Below are 19,205 nucleotides of genomic sequence, written 5' to 3'. Positions count from 1 at the left end.
CAGGCAAATGAGCACTTCTCCTTTGCTTGTGCTTTTCTCAAAAACACTTCAGATGTTTCTCAGTGTATATAAAAGAAAGTGAGACAGAGAGAGAGAGGAGAGAGAGAGATTGCAAAGTAACAGAACAGATTGCTTAGAAGCAAAAAGCTTACATCAGAAACATATAGATTTTTCTTCTGTTGGTTGCTCTTGTTAAAATCAACAGTGTAAGTGCATGGTGACTCTATCTGAGACTGTGAACAAAAAGATTACATCAGAAAACTATAGATTTTTCTTCTGTTGGTTGCTCTTGTTAAAATCAACCGAGTAAGTGCATGGTGACTCTATCTGAGACTGCAAATTACAACTTGTTCATTTGAGCTGCTCAAATAAGAGACAGATCAGATGTTCTGCTTTACTTTGAATCTTTCCCGTGGAAAGAGGTCAAGTCCCCAGTGGCCAGAAAAGTAACAGATTGGTGGAGGGAGGCTATGAGGGACTCAGAAAACCAGCATTTCTGGTTTAATATTTTGATATTCCCTCTTTGCGAAGTATTTATACCCAGAAGAGATAAAAACATAAAACACAATAAGTTCATATTTGACATAAACACAAGTTAGTCCTCTTTCACCCAAAGTGTGTTTTTAAAAAAAGGTAAGCTGCTCAGGAAACAGGAAAACGTATTTCACTCTTGACTCATGACTTATCGCTCCCTGGAATTAATAAATGAGGGTGGCTATGATGCATTATTAATCAAACATTTGAATAATTGTTGTATCTCTAATCTCTTCCCTGCATTTGCATATCAGCCTTTTAATGTCTGCCTCCATATATGATGCTAGCTACTTCCTCTTAGGACATAGAAATATAATTAATATAACTAACTTATTTCCTCAAACCATGTCTCCTCTCTCTCTCTCTCTCTCTCTCTCTCTCTCTCTCTCTCTCTCTCTCTCTCTCTCTCTCTCTCTCTCTCTCTCTCTCTCTCTCTCTCTCTCTCCAATTATATTTGCTTTATTGGCATGATGTAACAATGTACATATTGCCAAAGCTTACTTTGGATATTTACAATATTAAAGTAATAATACTCAAAATTGTCAACGGGACAACAGTGACAACAATAACCAAGGGTCAAAATAAGCATACATTGAACAATAACAATAAGCATAGAGGACATGTGCAGGTTGGTTGGTCTGTCAGACACTGTCCCTATGGCAGGCAGCAATGTAGTGTGCTGCCAACCCATAGCTCTCTGCGTCCTCCCCCAACAGGACGGGTGCCCTATTCTCATCAGAGAGGTCTTTGAAACATTGAATAAGGGTTTCAATTTTGGGGAAATGACACTCTCTAATTGTTTGACTTTTTTTAAACATTTATTTTGACATTTCGTCAGGAAATGCAGCTCTGTCTCAGGTTCTGCTCTTGTGCAGTGGTTGCACAGCCTTTCCTCTACAGGGAGCCAGGTTTTCCTGTGTCTACCCTTCTCATTGGCAAGGCTGTGCTCACTGAGCCTGTACTTTGTCAAGGTTTTTCAAAGGTTTTGACCAGTAACCATGGTCAAATAGTTAGCCATGGTGTACTGTCGATTTAGGGCCAGATAGCACTGCATTTTGCTTTGTGCTTCTGCTTGTGTTTCCCAAAAAGCAATGTAGTTTTGTTTTTGACTGTGTTGTAATTTGTTTTATTCTGATTGATTGGATGTTCTGGTCCTGAGGCTTCAGTGTGTTAGAGATCATGTTTGTGAACTCAGCCCCAGGACCAGCTAGATGAGGGGACTCTTTTCTTTGCTCAGCTCTTGGCATTGCAGGGCTTGGTAATTGTATGAGAGGGGGTCACCGCATTTTAGATGTTTCCAAAACTGAATTGCTCTTTGTTGAGTTTTTATTATTAGTGGATATTGGCCTAATTCTGCCCTGTCTCTCTATCTCTCTCTCTCGCTCAACAATTTCAATACGGTGTGTTCATTTACACTAACCTGATGCATAGCAAGGGTAATATGTCTTGGAGAAAAACCCAATAAACTCAAATTGATGTGGCTGAATAACAATGCAGAAAATTACTTGTAATTCTGCCCACCCTCCCAACTACCAGCCACTGTTTATTTAATGGAATTATGGTAGGACAATTATCAGGTTGGATATCTACCAAGCATCAGTGTTCATCAAGGTTCAGTCCTCCTAAGGGGGGGGGGGGTTACTTTGACTCTCAAATGACCAGGATGTAAAATAATAGAGAATACCTTAGTCATTGTGAGTTGGAACACTGTCTATTGTTTGTGATTTATTTTCATCCTTAGAAAAACAATAATCACAGTGAAGCTGCTGGTCACCACAGGGTAGATAAAGAGTGTTCACAGATTTTTATTTGATTTAACTAGGCAAGTCAGTTAAGAACAAATTCTGATTTACAATGACGGCCTACCCCAGCCAAACCCTCCCTTAACAACACTGGGCCAATTGCGCACCACATTATGGGACTTACAATCACGGCAGGTGGGGATCGAACCAGGGTCGCTAATGACACCTTTAGCACTGCTATGCAGTGCCTTAGAACGCTGCGCCACTCGGGAGCCCCACAGTTAACAATGGTTTCTCCTACACTGGCAATTTTAAACGGTTTAGGCAAATATAGGTGTAGATATAGTCTTGTTTCACATTCGTCAAGAAAACATTACAATTGCTATTAAAATACTCTGTCACACAATACATAATATATCAATATGTGAGTCAAGCTTGTTATCAGCTGTAACTGTCCTGTGTATGGAGCACATGAATACAGGAGCACTGTCAAATATCAGGGTTATAGAACTATAATGAACAAATTACTATTGTGACGTGATAATTTCCTCTCTCTCTCTCTCTCTCTCTCTCTCTCTCTCTCTCTCTCTCTCTCTCTCTCTCTCTCTCTCTCTCTCTCTCTCTCTCTCTCTTCTCTCTCTCTCTCTCTTCTCTCTCTTTCTGTAAAGCGCTGGTCTGGTGCCCTCTCACTCTCACCTCTCACTGTAGTCTTTTTGGCACTTCCATAAATAGAGAGAAATTGAAGGGAGTTGAATCCTCTTTGATCCTGGTGCTTGTTGTCAAAGCGCCTGGGATTGAAGAGACTGTTGGCCACAATTGACTGCGACAATTAGGAGATGATCAGAGCCCTGGAGTGGAGCACTTAAAGGGTAATTTACATGTCAGTTTGTTGAATAAAAAAAAGAAGAGGGACGAAAAAAGATATTCAGCTCAGAATTTGTTTTTTTCATTTTATTTTTCTTCCATGCCCGCCTTGTAAACTGTAATTTGTCCTCTTGCTAAGGAAAAACCTGGCAGAGGAGCTAGGATGCCCATTACCATTTGAAAAGAAGCAATCATGGGGCCACTGCTGAGCCTATTGTCCAGTGAAAATGCTGATTTGCAGGCAGTGAGTAAAGGGAAACCTTCTGCTGAGGTAACTCCTATAGTAGCATCCTAATGGTCTCTTCTCTCTTCTGAGGTTTCTATTCTAAACACCTTCAACCCCCAACACTGCCTGTCCCATTATTGGGCTGTTTTATAGCTAGGGGAAGACAGTGGACTCAAGGCAACCTCCTGGTCACTGAAAAAGAAGAGAGGAGGGGTGTAGGGATAGAGGGAGGGAGGGAGGAAGAAGGGAGGGTGGTGGTGTAAAGCTAACAGCAGGTTGATAGGATAATACCCATCATCTGTTGCCTAGGATCATTCATATTGTGCCCACCCCTGCGCCTGGTCGCTCCCTTTACTTCATTTCTCCTGACTGCCATGTCAAGTCCGCTACCTCTGTCTGACTGGGGTTGTAAACTCAGTGGGACAATCCGGGGACCAGGGAGAGAAGGTGGAAGGGCTTTGAGGTGTTTTTGTCCAGTCAGGTCTCCCCGTTTGAATAATCTCTCCCACAATAATCTAACTCCCCTCTTTTTTGACTGTATATGAACTAATCCAGATATTCTTCTTTCCTGTCAACATATAAATATATCCCTAATCTAAATCTGTCTAATGCCCATATAAGTGTAAATGAGTAAAACGAGTAACAGAATCTATACTGAAAAAATATATAAATATAAAATCTAAGCGCAACATTGAACAATTCCATTGGTTTTACTGAGTTACAGTTTATATGAGGAAATCAGTCAATTGAAATAAATGCATTAAGCCCTAATCAATGGGAATACAGATATGCATCTGTTGGTCTCAGACACAACAACAAAAAAATGGGCTAATGTGCGCCCACACGATGCCATACACATTGTCTGCAGTTGTGAGGCCGGTTGGAGGCGGCTTAAGGCAGTGAAATTTATCAAGGTGAGACACAGATGCAGACACAGGAGGCAGATGGTAGGAGTTTTACAATGTTTAATAATCCAAATGGGTAGGCAAGAGAATGGTCGTGGACAGGCAAAAGGTCAAAAGCAGATCAGAGTCCAGGAGGTACAGAGTGGCAGACAGGCTCGTGGTCAAGGCAGGCAGAATGGTCAGGCAGGTGGGTACAGAGTACAGAAACAGGCAAGGGTCAAAACCGGGAGGACTAGAAAAAGGAGAATAGCAAAAAGGAGTATGGGAAAAACATGCTGGTTGACTTGACTAAACATACAAAACGAACTGGCAAAGAGAGACAGGAAACAAAGGGATAAATGCACTGGGGAAAATAAGCGGCACATGGAGTGGGTGGAGACAATCACAGGAACAGGTGAAACAGATCAGGGCGTGACAGTACCCCCCTCCCCTTCCCCCAGCAACAACACTTGGCGTCCTACCTGGGCGCATATCTGGCTGACCGGGGTGTCAGCGGTGGAAATCGACAATGAGGACCGGGTCCAAGATGTCTTTAGCCGGGACCCAGCACCTCTCCTCCGGGCCATAACCCTCAAAGTCAACCAGGTAGTGGAAACCCCTGCCCTGTGGTTGAACCTTCAGGAGGCGTCTCACCGTATATGCTGGCTGGCCACCGATAACCCGGGGGGAGGGATGGGCCTGGAGACAGAAGATAAAGGACAGTGAGACACGGGCTTAATCCTAGACACATGGAAGGTAGGGTGAATACAGAGGGTACGGGGTAACACAAGACGGACAGCAGTAGAACTCAGGACTCTGGAGATGGGAAAAGGACCAATAAACCTGGCAGACAGCTTGCGGGACTCTACCCGAAGGGGCAGATCCTGGGGGGAAAGCCATACCCTCTGCCCAATGCGGTAGTGGGGAGCTGGGGTCTAGGGAAGGTCCGCTTGTCGACGATACCTGGAGTTGGTCTTGAGAATAGCCGCCCTGGCTCTTCTCCAGGTAAGCCAACAGTGGCGGACGAACACCTGGGCCGAGGGTCCACTGACTTCCTGATCTTGTTCAGGGAAGAGTGGAGGCTGATACCCCATGGAGCACCCGAAAGGGGAGAGTCCCGTGGAAGAACTGGGAAGGGTGTTCCGGGCATACTCCACCCAGACCAGTTGACGGCTCCAGGTAGTGGGGTTGGTTGAGACCAGCCACGTTAAGGTGGTCTCCAGGTCTTAGTTGGCTCGCTCCGACTGATCGTTAGTTTGGGGATGGAATCCGGATGACAGACTGGCCGATGACCCAATAAGGGTGCCGAATGCCTTCCAGAGCTGAGACGAGAACCCCGATCGGAGACCATGTCATCCGGGAGTCCATGGATCCGGAAGACATGCTGCACCATAAGCTGGGCCATCTCCTTGGCAGGAGGTAGTTTGGGGAGAGGAATGAAATGGGTGGCCTTGGAGAACCGATCGACTTCCATCAGAATTACAGTGTTGCCATCAGACGGAGGGAGCCCAGTGACAAAGTCCAGAGATATATGAGACCAGAGACGATGACGGACCGGTAGTGACTCGAGGCCAGAAGGAGCTTGCCGTGGAGTCTTGTTCTGATTACACACTGTGCATGCGGTAACGAAGGCAGAGATGTCAGGGACCTTTGTGGGCCACCAGAAACATTGTCGGAGGTATGCTAGTGTATGACAGGACCCTGGATGACAGGCCAGCCTGGAGGAATGAGCTCATTCCATGACCGGACTGGATTAGGGACAAACAGCCGGTTAGCCGGGCCCCCTTCAGGTCCAGGATGGGAGCCTTGCACCTCGTGGACCAGGTTCTCAATACCCCAATCCACAGTGGCAGCTGGGTGTTGCAGAGGAACTGTATTGGCGGGTGGGGGTGTCAGGCTTCACATTCTTTGACCCTGGGCGGTAGGAGAGGGTGAAGTTAAATCTGGTGAACAGGAGGGCCCACCGGGCCTGCCAGGTGTTGAGGCGCTTGGCTGTATGGAGATATTCCAGGTTATGGTCGGTCCAGACCAGGAATGGCTGTTCTGCTCCTTCCTGCCAGAGCCTCCACTCTTCCAATGCCATCTTCACCGCCAGGAGTTCTCGGTTACCAACATTGTAGTTCCTTTCAGCAGGATTGAGACAATGGGACAGGAAGGCACAGGGATGAAGCTTCTGGTCCTGGGCAGATCACTGGGACAGGATGGCCCCCACTCCAACATCCGAAGCATTCACTTCCACCACAAATTGATGCGACTGGTCCGGATCGATGAGAATGGGTGCTGTTGTGAACCGATGATTCAGGTCCACAAAGGCTTTGTCGACAGCTGGAGACCATTTGAACGGTACCTTGGGAGAGTTGAGTGCCGATAGGGGGGCCGCCAGGGTGCTGTAGTCCCGCGTGAAACGGCGGTAGACGTTTTCAAACCCAAGAAACCGTTGCAACTGCACCCTGGATGTAGGTTGAGGCCAATCCACCACCTTTCCAGGATACAATCTGAACATTGCCCTCAGCAATGATATACCCCAGAAAGGTGATTGTAGAGCGGTGGAACTCACTTCTCGGCTTTCACGAACAGTTGGTTCTCCAGGAGACGTTGAAGGACCTGCCTGACACGAAGAACATGTTCTTGTGCAGATCGGGGAAAAAAACAGGATGTCGTCAAGGTACACGAACACAAACCGGTTTAGCATGTCCCGAAGCACATCATTGACCAAAGCCTGGAAAATAGTGGGGGCGTTGGTGAATCCAAATGGCATGACCTGGTACTCATAATGTCCACTGGATGTGTTGAAGGCTGTCTTTACCTCCTCAGATAATCCATGCAAAAAAGTATCGAAAAGAGACTCCGGATTCCAGGCACTCTTGGCGGCCAAAGTGCAAAAATCAACGCGTAGTCTGCCACACTACAGGAGTTTTGACGTAAGTCAAGCAGTTTACTGGCCACCTTTCTCCCGGAAACTCAAATACCTTTCTCACTTTTGCCATGAATTCCTCCAGATGACCACAAATGGCAGATTGTTGCTCCCAAACTGCCGTAGCCCAGGAGAGCGCCCTTCCCGACATTAGCTTAATAATATACACTATCGTTGATCTGTCTGAAGGAAACGAAGATGGCTGTAGCTCAAAAATAACCGAGCACTGAGAAAGAAAACCCCGGCAGATACAAGGATTCCCCAAATATCGCTCCGGAGGTGGTAAGCGGGGTTCTCGGGGAGCCGGGATAGGCTGTACAAACTCACCACAGATAAGGGAAAAATGACTGGATGATTGGGGTTTTTCAGAGGTGGCAGGTAGCCTCTGAGCTAACTCCCTGATTTGCTCCATAATAGCCTTTAACCAATGGTTATGGCGTTCCGTCAAGGACCTGAGCCCTTCCAAAAGGCCCTGTACCAACTCCTCATGTCTCCTAATAGTGGCTCCCTGCAGGGAGACAGCATGGCAGAGCTGGTCCAAGTCTGCTGGGTCTGTCATGGTCAGTTCATACTATCAAGGCACAAGGCGAGACCCAGATGCAGACACAGCAGGCAGATGGTAGGAGTCTTACAATGTTTAATAATCCAAGGAGGTAGGCAAGAGAATGGTTGTGGACAGGCAAAAGGTAAAAACCAGATCAGAGTCCAGGAGGTACAGAATGGCAGACAGGCTTGTGTTCAAGGCAGGTAGAATGGTCAGGCAGGTGGAACAGAAACAGGCAATGGTCAACACCGGGAGGACTAGAAAAAGGAGAATAGCAAAAATAACTGCAGGAAAAACATGCTGGTTGACTTGACTAAACATACAAGACGAATTGGCAAAGAGAGACAGGAAACACAGGGATAAATACATTAGGGAAAATAAGCGACACCTGCAGGGGGTGGACACAATCACAGGAACAGGTGAAACAGATCAGGGCGTGGCAGAAATTACCATTAACTTCTATTGGCTAGGTGCGATGCTAGCGTCCCACCTGCGGGACACAGCCAGTGAAATATCACGGCGGAAAATTCAAAAACAACAAAATGTCATAATTCAACTTTGTCAAACATACGGCTATTTTACACCATTTTAAAGATACACTTCTCGTTAACCTGTTTAGCATAGGGGGCAGTATTTTCACGTCTGGATAAAAAACGTACCCGATTTAATCTGGTTATTACTCCTGCCCAGAAACTAGAATATGCATATAATTGTTTGATTTGGATGGAAAACACCCTAAAGTTTCTAAAACTGTTTGAATGGTGTCTGTGAGTGTAACAGAACTCATATGGCAGGCCAAAACCTGAGAAGATTCTATACAGGAAGTGCCCTCTCTGACCATTTCTTGGCCTTCTATAGCCTCTTTATCAAAAACAGAGGATCTCTGCTGTAACGTGACATTTTCTAAGGCTCCCATAGGCTCTCAGAAGGCGCCAGAACGGGGAATGATGACTCTGCAGTCCCTGGGCGAAAAACAGTAGCGCATTTGGAAAGTGGTCGATCTGAGAACAATGACACGGGTGCGCGCGTGCACGTGAAGACACCATTTTCTTATTTCAGTCTTTGAACATTCCCGGTCGGAATATTATTGCTATTTTACGAGAAAAATCGCATAAAAATTGATTTTAAACAGCGTTTGACATGCTTCAAAAAAAAATTTGTCACGATACGCGCCGGCGCGTCACCCTTCGGATAGTGTCTTGAACGCAAGAACAAAATGCCGCTATTTGGAAATAACTATGGATTATTTGGAACCAAAACAACATTGGGTGTAAAGTAGAAGTCCTGGGAGTGCATTCTGACGAAGAACAGCAAAGGTAATCCAATTTTTCTTATAGTAAATCTGAGTTTGGTGAGTGCCAAACTTGGTGGGTGTCAAAATAGCTAGCCTGTGATGGCCGGGCTATCTACTCAGAATATTGCAAAATGTGCTTTCACCGAAAAGCTATTTTAAAATCGGACACCGCGATTGCATAAAGGAGTTCTGTATCTATAATTCTTAAAATAATTGTTATGTTTTTTGTGAACTTTTATCGTGAGTAATTTAGTAAATTCACCGGAAGTTTTCAGTGGGTATGCTAGTTCTGAACGTCATATGCTAATGTAAAAAAAGCTGGTTTTTGATATAAATATGAACTTGATTGAACAAAACATGCATGTATTGTATAACATAATGTCCTAGGAGTGTCATCTGATGAAGATCATCAAAGGTTAGTGCTGCATTTAGCTGTGGTTTTGGTTTTTGTGACATTATATGCTAGCTTGAAAAATGGGTGTCTGATTATTTCTGGCTGGGTACTCTCCTGACATAATCTAATGTTTTGCTTTCGTTGTAAAGCCTTTTTGAAATCGGACAATGTGGTTAAATAAAGGAGAGTCTTGTCTTTAAAATGGTGTAAAATAGTAATATGTTTGAAAAAATGAAGTTTTGGGATTTTTGAGGAGTTTGTAATTCGCGCCACGCCCTATCATTGGATATTGGCGAGGCGTTCCGCTAGCGGAACATCTAGATGTAAGACCACATTGTCCGATTTCAAAAAGGCTTTACAGCGAAAGCAAAACATTAGATTATGTTATTTATATCCAAAAACAGCATTTTACATTGGCGCGTGATATTCAGAAAATGTATTCCCACCAAAACGTCCAGTGAATGTGCACATCAATTTACAAAAATACGTTGACAAAATACATAACAATTATTTTAAGAATTATAGATAGACTACTCCTTTATGCAACCGCTGTGTCAGATTTTAAAATAGCTTTACGGAGAATGCACATTTTTCAATATTCTGAGTACATAGCTCAGCCATCACGGCGAGCTATTCAGACATCTGCCAAATTCGGGGCAACCTAAACTCAGAATTAGTATTAGAAATATTGTATTACCTTTGCTGATCTTCGTCAGAATGCACTCCCAGGACTGCTACTTCCACAAGAAATGTTGTTTTTGTTCCAAATAATCCATATTTATGTCCAAATACCTCCGTTTTGTTCGTGCGTACAGATCACTTATCCAAAGGCATAACGCGCGAGCGCGGAACGAGAGACGAAAAGTCAAAATGTGCCATTACCATACTTAGAAGCATGTCAAACGCTGTTTAAAATAAATCTTTATCGTATTTTTTACATGAAATTGTGATAATATTCCAACCGGACAATAGCATATTCATTCAAGAAGAAAAAGAAGGAGGGGTGCGCTCGCGGGACTGAGCATATCCAATCCCTTTGTTGCCAGGCAGACCACTCAGTAACTGAGCTCCTATACTCTGCCCAGTGACAGGAAAATGCTCAAACCACTTTCTGAAGGCTTTAGACAGCCAATGGAAGCCTTAGGAAGTGCAATGTCACCCCACAGACACTGGAGCTTCGATAGAGAATCAAAAGAAGAACTGCAATTCTCAGACTTTTCACTCCCTGCTTGGATTTTTCTCAGGTTTTTGCCTGCCATATGAGTTCTGTTATACTCACAGACACCATTCAAACAGTTTTAGAAACTTCAGAGTGTTTCCTATCCAGATCTACTAATAATATGCATATTCTAGTTTATGGGCCAGAGTAGTAACATGTTTAAATTGGGTACGTGTTTCATCCGGCCGTGAAAATACTGCCCCCTAGCCCAGACAGGTTAACTTCTCTAGCAACAGCTCTGGTGGACATTCCTGTTGTCAGCAGGCCAATTCCTGTTGTCAGCAAGCCAGCACGCTCCCTCAAAACCTGAGACATCTGTGGCATTGTGTTGTGTGACAAAACTGCACATTTTACAGTGGTCTGTTATTGTCCCCAGCACAAACTGCACCTGTGTAATGATCATGCTGTTTAATCAGTTTATTGATATGCCACACCTGTCAGGTGGATGGATTATCTTGGCAAAGGAGAAATGCCCACTAACAGGGATGTAAACAAATTTGTGCACAAAATTTGAGAGAAATAAGCTTTTTTGTATGGAACATTTCTGGGATATTTTTTTTCAGCTCATGAAACATGGGACCAATACTTTACATGCTGTGCTTATATTTTTGTTCAGTGTAGTTTACTAATCCCAGGAAAATCAGTTTGATTAATCTCTCTGCTCTGGAAATTAAACTCTGCTGAATTAGGAATATAGAGACAGGTGGAGGTGGGATTACAGATGACAGATTTCCCCAGATTGGGAATATATGCCCAGTCATTCCGTTCACACTCAAACAACCATACTGTATGGATCTACACAAACATACACAATAATAAAGACATGCATGAATAAAAATATCACAATTTGTAATGCATTTATTCCTGAAACACCAGAATTTGTGTTAAAGTGTTTAAACTCTTAAATCCTCACCACTTAATTATGTTGTTAACAATGGACTGGCTATGTATAATGCTATATTCTAAACAGGCAAGATGGTATTTGGTAAAACACACACAAATAAATACAAACACATACGCACACACACACACACACACACACACACACACACACACACACACACACACCTACACCTTCCTTTGCCTTGTTTATCTTTTAAGTCTTCCTTTCCTTTGCTGCAAAGGTGACAAACAGAGAGCAAAGTAGCTCTACAGGGGGAATAAAAGCAGACATTAACACACACACACACAAACACACACAGGGTAATGAGAGCTGGAGACACACAGACCGATATGTGTGCGTGTGTGTTTGAGTCTTCGCCTTGTTCCGTCAGAGTAGACAGAGAGACATGCTGGCAAATCTGTATCAAACCTCAGCCACAGCAGGAGGTGTAGGTCTTCCAGGTAATGGTTAAATGACGAGCAGATGAACTGTCATTCTATTGATTTAAGTGTTTTGTTCCAGCCAGTCACTATTAACTTTGACTTGTTTTGTCCCTTATATTCACAGTGAGGTACTGAATAAATAGGTGGGTGTAACAAAATACCAGGAATTCAAAGATCCTTTTGTTTGTTTGATGTGTGTGATGACAGACAAATAGAGGTTCCTTTACGTAAATGGTTATGTCTGTACTCTGCGTATGGGGCCTTTCTGCTTTCGTTTAGTGCATACTATATCTGTTGTCAGAGCATTAAACTACATAAACTACTATCCATTTAATAAAACATAACAATAAAGTTAGCCTTTTTCTAATCTCCATACCATCTGCTGAAGGTTAACCATTGCCCCTGACCTGATCTTTGACATCACTGATCTGACCTGATCTTTGACATTGGGGCTAATCAGTTGTCCCGACACTCATTTTGCAAAGTTTTCCAATTACAGGTAGGTTGTGGGTGGCTCAAACCTTTTCTCACCCCTATGTTCACCTCTTTGGCCACTTTGACATGTTCTCCCTCAACCCAGCGTACAAGTCTAAGCCACGGTATGAGACAGTCCTCAGTAGCCTGGTCTAAGGGACAGGACCAGGGCCTGAGCTTGTGGGTTTTGAGGTCTGTGGCCTTGAACCATGAGCATGACCTGGTCACTGGAAAACACTGTTAGAATCTCCCATCTCTTTTCTCGCCGTCTCACTCACTCACTCTCTCTCTAACTCACCTCCTCTCTCTTTCCCTCACTCCCTCTCTTTCTCCCTCTCTTTCGCTCCCTCGCTCACTCACTTGCATCACTACCTGGTTTGGCAACTGCTCAGCCTCCGACCGCAAGGCACTACAGAGGGTAGTCCGTATGGCCCAGTACATCACTGGGGCCAAGCTTCCTGCCACCCAGGACCTCTACACCAGTCGGTGTCAGAAGAAGGCCCCAAAAATTGTCAAAGACTCCAGCCACCCTAGTCATAGACTGTTCTTTCTGCTACCGCACGGCAAGCGGTACCGGAGCACCAAGTCTATGTCCAAGAGGCTTCTAAACAGCTTCTACCCCCATGCCATAAGAATACTAAACATCTAATCAAATGGCTACCCAGACTATTTGCATTGCCCCCGCCCCTCTTTTACGCCGCTGCTACTCTCTGTTATTATCTATGCATAGTCACTTTAATAACTCTACCTACATGTACATATTACCTCAATTACCTCGACTAACCGGTGCCCCCACACATTGACTCTGTACCAGTACTCCATGTATATAGTCTCGCTATTGTTATTTTACTGCTGCTCTTTAACTAGTTGTTACTTTTATTTCTTATTCATATTTTTTAAACTGCATTGTTGGTTAGGGGCTTGTAAGTAAGCATTTCACTGTAAGGTGAAATCTCCATACCAATTGTATTCGTTGTTGTATTCGGCACGTGTGACTAATACAATTTTATTTGATTTGACTTCCACTCCTCCCTCTCTCTTGCTGACCCCCCCCCCCCCACTCTCTCGCCCCCATCCCATCCCTCTCTCTCTCTCTCTCTCTCTCTCTCACTCACTTCCACTCCCCTTCTTTCTCCCTCTCTCTCACACCCCCCCTCTCTGTCATCACTCGCATCCCTCTCTCACCCCCTCCCTTCCCTCCTCCCTTACTCCCTCGCTCCCTCTTTTCCTCTCTCCTGTTGGTTTAGCTCTATCCTATCAAATAGGTGTTTGTATCCCAAACAGTGTCACAGTAAATTTACGTTTGATCCTCTGCCAGCGATGGCATGGTCCAAGAATATTACAGTTCATTGTCTGACCTGATGCTTTTTTTAAAGGTGGAATGCTTTATCAATTACTATTAATGTTCTGTAAATAGATAAATACTTGCATTTTCTCAGATCATTTACATAAAAACGTATTTGTTGTATTTCAGTGCGCAACAAAAACATTATAGTTTCACTACCTACAAAGTGCTAATAGGTCTTTGAAAGTGGCAGGTAGCCTAGGGGGTGGCAGGTAGCCTAGTGGTTAGAGCGTTGTGCAAGCAACCGAAAGGTTGCTTGATTGAATCCCTGAGCTGACAAGGCAAAAATCTGTCCTTCAGGCCCTGAACAAGGCAGTTAACCCACTGTTCCTAGGCTGTAATTGTAAATAAGAATTTGTTCTTAACTGACTTGCCTAGTTAAATAAAGGTAACAAAAAATATATAAATATTTCCCCAAATGTTTTGGTGAAATAATGTGACGATGAATGTTTTTTTTTTTACTGAGACTTACCCAATTATATCTTATTTTTCTAAATAAAAAAGCTTTTACAAAAAAACTCCACACCAAAATCCACCCTTAACCCAAGAATTCTTCTCTGCCCTAGTATTCTGTCTCCCTCCCCAGCTTCCTCCAGCGAGTTATATTTGGCTTTTTTTGCCCCTCATTACAGAATTGTTTATCAATAGGTGCACCAAGTGTCAGTCGTTTTTCTCATCAAACAAGGTCTGACAAAGAGAGTGCGGTGCATGGGAAAGAGGCAGCTAGGTGAAACTAATGCCATAGATGTTTGATTCATCAGGGGCTTATTGTTAACGGGGACGTCTGATTGTAAAGACTCAGTCAAGCAAAAGAGTGCAGAGTAATCAGTCGGATTTATAGTTTGCAGGGTTCAGAAAAATCAACGGCACAAACGTTTTGGTCTGGCCGAGACGGGTCTGACCAACCCCCCCCCCCCCACACACACCCCCCCACACACCCCTCTACCCTAACCCCCTCACGCACGGGAGCACGCATATGGTGCACACGCATACAGACAGGCGCACGGACGCAAACACACACACACCCACACACTCACTCACTCACTCACTCACTCATTCACTCACTCACTCACACACTCTCACACACACACACACCAGGCAGTTCTACTAACCTGCACCTTGCATGCCAAATAAGGGCTTCCTGTCAGGTGGTAAGAGGTACGGTGGGATTGCAGCTGTATGGCGTGGCCTATCAACCTATCATACCTTCTGACTTAAAGATAACAAAGACCTGCTTTGTACTCAGCTGTGTTCTTGTTTTCCTGTTCTTCCTTGTGGTCAACGTTTGTATTTTTGTTATTCGTCGCTCACCTCGAGAGATCAGGGGGCACAGAAATAGGGTCAGTGGTGTGGCGGGGGTGAGTCGGAAGTGTGTGTGTGTATGTGTGCGTGCGTGCGGGTCTGTATTTGCGCATGTGCGGAAGAGAGAGAGAGTAAGAGAGCAAGAAAGAGAAATTAAGAGAGTAAGATGGACAGAGAGAACGGGATAGACGGAGATGGACAGAGGGAGGGAGAGAGAGGAAGTGAGGGAGCAAAAACTGCCAAGTGTATGAACACATGCTATGATGCACTGGATTCCTCAAAGCTGGCTTTGTGTTTCCACATTCTCAGATTTTGAGAGAGAGAGAGATGGGCGACTACGCCACTCCTCCTCCTGCTTCATCCACCCACCACCACCCATCCCCCAACAACTGTCACACTGCCTACCCTGCCCCTGACATCCCTCTCTACAGCTCTGCCCCCTCCCCTTTTCACTCTGTACCTTGCAAATTAGAGACAGGCCTTATTGAGAGGCAGATGTAGGCCTCCTAGCGAATGAGCGGTAAGCTGTTGTACTTTAAGCCTAATGGGAAGTTTTATATGCAAGAGGCCTTGAACTGATTAGTATAATTCCTGCTTTAATACAGCAGTCCCTCCAGATTAAGGTAAACCAAATGTTGCAATCAGAGATTAGTGTACCTTGCTGGTTATTAACGTCCCTGCTTGTTCCCAGCAAAGCACGTCAGAGAGAAGAGAGAGAGAAAGAGAGAGAGAGAGAGAGAGAGAGAGAAAGAAGGAAAGTGAGAGAAGGAGAGAGATAAAGAGAGAAGGAGCCTTACTAAAGCTGGGCATTTATACCAAAGGAGCTCCCCAAAAAAATGCTGAAACTTGAACTTCTGCACCTGTTTGGATCTTGGTGGTGTGTGCTGGGAAGGAGCTTGCTATGGGGGAGGTGTGGGGACTGGAGTGGAGAGAGTAGGGAGAGTGTTCGAAGGAAGCAGAAGTGTTCTAGCTGAAGTACCTGTGCACCTGTTTGGTCGTGTCACGTCTTCAGGGGAGCTCTGCCAAATGTCACATCCTGACTGGACTCTTAGAACGCTTTGTCCATCGACTCCGCTCGACACACTTGGCCTCTTGTGTCTCTAATCCCATTTCCTTCCACTTCAAAACACACAACATTAAACAAACACGGGTCAGCAACAAGCAGCACATACAAGACAGACGTGTTAGGCTTCATAAACAAGACGTTTCTTCTCACAAATATCCCAAAGATGTGTCCGTGTTGGGTGTCTAAAAACATTTCCAAAAGCATAGATGAGAGAGAGCAACCTTGTGTTATGTTTAACCATTGGCTGTAACATGTTTGCTGGCTGAATATGTGCCAGACCAGGCATTGGGTATTTGTCTTTTGGTTAGCACTGTTTGGAGGAACATAATTGGAGTTTTGCAGTTCAGTGAGAATGCTGAAATGCCTCTGCAGCATTTCCATAGCTAACTCGCTCACTAAGAGCATCTATGAGATCTACCAAAGGTTGCAACACCACTCCTTCTGCCTCTCTGACATTGGTCAAGACGGTTCGCTAGCTAATCCTCTATGATAATGCAGGATATCAAGGTCAGCTGTGTGTCAGAGGAGAAGCCATTATTATGGACGCTGACCCAAACAAACAGATAATTATAATACAAACAACGCTTCACCCCCGCCCCCCCCCCCCCCCCTCCCGAGTACGTGCAGGAATACTTTAGACGATTTGAACATCAAATGGCATGTTTAGACATTCCGCGCTGCGTTCCAGTTCACCTGAGTATCGGACGGTTGATTGCAGACAGGCTAATAGGTAAAAGGTTAACAACACTTGACTCATCAGCCGCTGCAATCGTCTAGGCAGCTTTAATGTTCGAGCACAGGCTTCCCACTGTAGATCCCATTAACCTGGCAAAGGCCATTTAAACACTCTGACTGAAAAAGCCTATTAGGTTCAATTTGAAACCCTTTGCTAACTGGTCTATACCATTGGACTGAAGTGATCCTTAAATGACCGTGTCATCTATCGTGTATAGTTAAACTTTCCGCTGAAGAAATAAGTAAATGTCGACATTAGCACAGACTTCGTTAGTACAAGGTGTTCAATGATCGTTACCGACTGACTGTTGATGAGAACGCTGTACTATCTGAACCCTTGTCCACATGCCAGTCAACCTGCACTATGTTCCAAGTCAATGCCAAGAACAAAGGCCTCACAGAGGTAACAGTAAAAAATGTGTTTCCTGTAACGTGTTCATGTTGAAAGCCTTGTTGTAGAGGAGCTGTTATGCCCGTGAGTTTAGATGTAAGAGTAAAGCTCAACATTTGCACCACTGCACTGTGCGTGGCTGATTTTGCATTAAGGTTAGATGCTGGAGTGGAGGTAAGTGAGGATGCCTTTCATGCATCATGCTCCTTCACAATGTTCACACGCATCTGATTCAATCTGGGCGACGTACAATAATGTGCATAGCGCAAGGTAGGCCTATGCTAATGTTCTGCCCCATCTTTTAGAATAACATTCTCATGTAACAAGCACAATTCTGACTCACTCTACCATGCCTTCACCTTATGACTATGCCTGTAGGCTACTTAGGAGTTAGGAGCTAGGAGAATTATAATAAGATAATCACTCTGGTTCATTAACCTGTTGGTTCATTAACCTGTTCCGAGGTGAATAAAAATATTAATGAATGATTAATGATAATTAATGATTAATGATAAGTGATAATTGTTAAGAGAAATATTGTGCCTCGCTATTCTTATCCTATGTTTGTGCTTATCTGGTGCAGTGCATGTGCTTCTAGTGTCTATTAAAGTATTCAAAATATTCTGTTATAGTTTCCATCCATTTGCTAGAGAGAAACGGATACAGTTGAGCTCTTCATTTCAGAGCCGTACTGAAACATGCAGGAGAACAATACAAAACCGAGCCCCATGCGACCACTCACAACATAGTCAAATGTGGACATGGTGACAGTACAAGCCGACAGGTCGACAGTTCGGATGGGTGCCTGCCAAGCAAGCCATCGCTAAATATACACAAGGGTCAGTCTTTGGCAGCTCTTCTCCATTGTCAGTTGCTGGGGCTTCAGGTTTTCTGATAAAAGAGGGCTGGTTGCGAAAGTCAAGTGACAACAATGACAGTGGAGAGGGCGTGGGTTGGGGCCTCCTCGGCTGGGCTGCGGGTGTGGGATTGATTGTGGGGGCTGGTGGTGGACGTGTGTAGAGGGACCTGGTGGTCGTGACCTGTGGGAGGTTAATAGCTAGGCCTAGGCGGCCGGTAGGGAGATAGGACTTGTCATGGAGGTCTCCAGACGTTGTGGCCAGCTAGAGTGATGGTACTGACTGCTGTGGTTGTCCTGCTCTTTCCTGTCCTGTCGGGGATCTGTGGCTCTGGGCCATGGCCGCAGAGCTTTGATGAACTCAGCACAATGTTGAATGGGAGTGTTTTGGCAGCTGAGACAGTGGGGCTAAAGCTGCTGGTCAGAGATAACACAACCTTACAGAGCTCCCTGCGCACGCCCACTAGTGATGGCCGTCCCATCACAGAGGAGGAACAGGAAACAGTCCAACAGGCTGTAGTGAAATAGGCTAAACTTCTGGGCCCCTCTTCTCTTTTTGTCTTCCTTAATTTTGGGGGGGTTGTTGTCTAAATGTAGTCTGATAAATAGGGGCAACTCCTCCCCCTGACTGTACCAGTTAAACACACACACATACACACACACGCACACACACACACACACACACACGCACACACACACACACCACTTTTGGTATTAATCTTAAATTGTGTCACCCAAATACGTCCTTTAAGAAACGGAAAAGCTCTATGTATAGTGACGCAGGTCTTGAGATGTACACATGAAATTGTTTCATTATGAACTTTATCCGCAACGTCATATTCCATTTTGTGCGACTCGAGCTGTTTCCCCTATCCAACTGTTCCATTCTCCGTGTAGCCTGCTGCTAGAGTGGATGGAGTGGTTTCGCTCGAGTCGCAACAAAATGGAATATAACATTGCGGATACAGTTTGTAATGAAACAATTTCATGTGTACAACATCTAAAGAACTGCATCACTATACTGAGAGATTTTCAGTTTCTAAAAGGACATATTTGGGTGTTTTATTTAGAGCCAAGGATGAGGAAGCGACTCGC

Source organism: Salmo trutta, chromosome 6, assembly GCF_901001165.1.
Source record: "Salmo trutta chromosome 6, fSalTru1.1, whole genome shotgun sequence".
NCBI classification, from domain to species: domain Eukaryota; kingdom Metazoa; phylum Chordata; class Actinopteri; order Salmoniformes; family Salmonidae; genus Salmo; species Salmo trutta.
The sequence above is the reverse complement of the archived record's forward strand: the minus strand, read 5'-3'. Positions refer to the sequence as shown.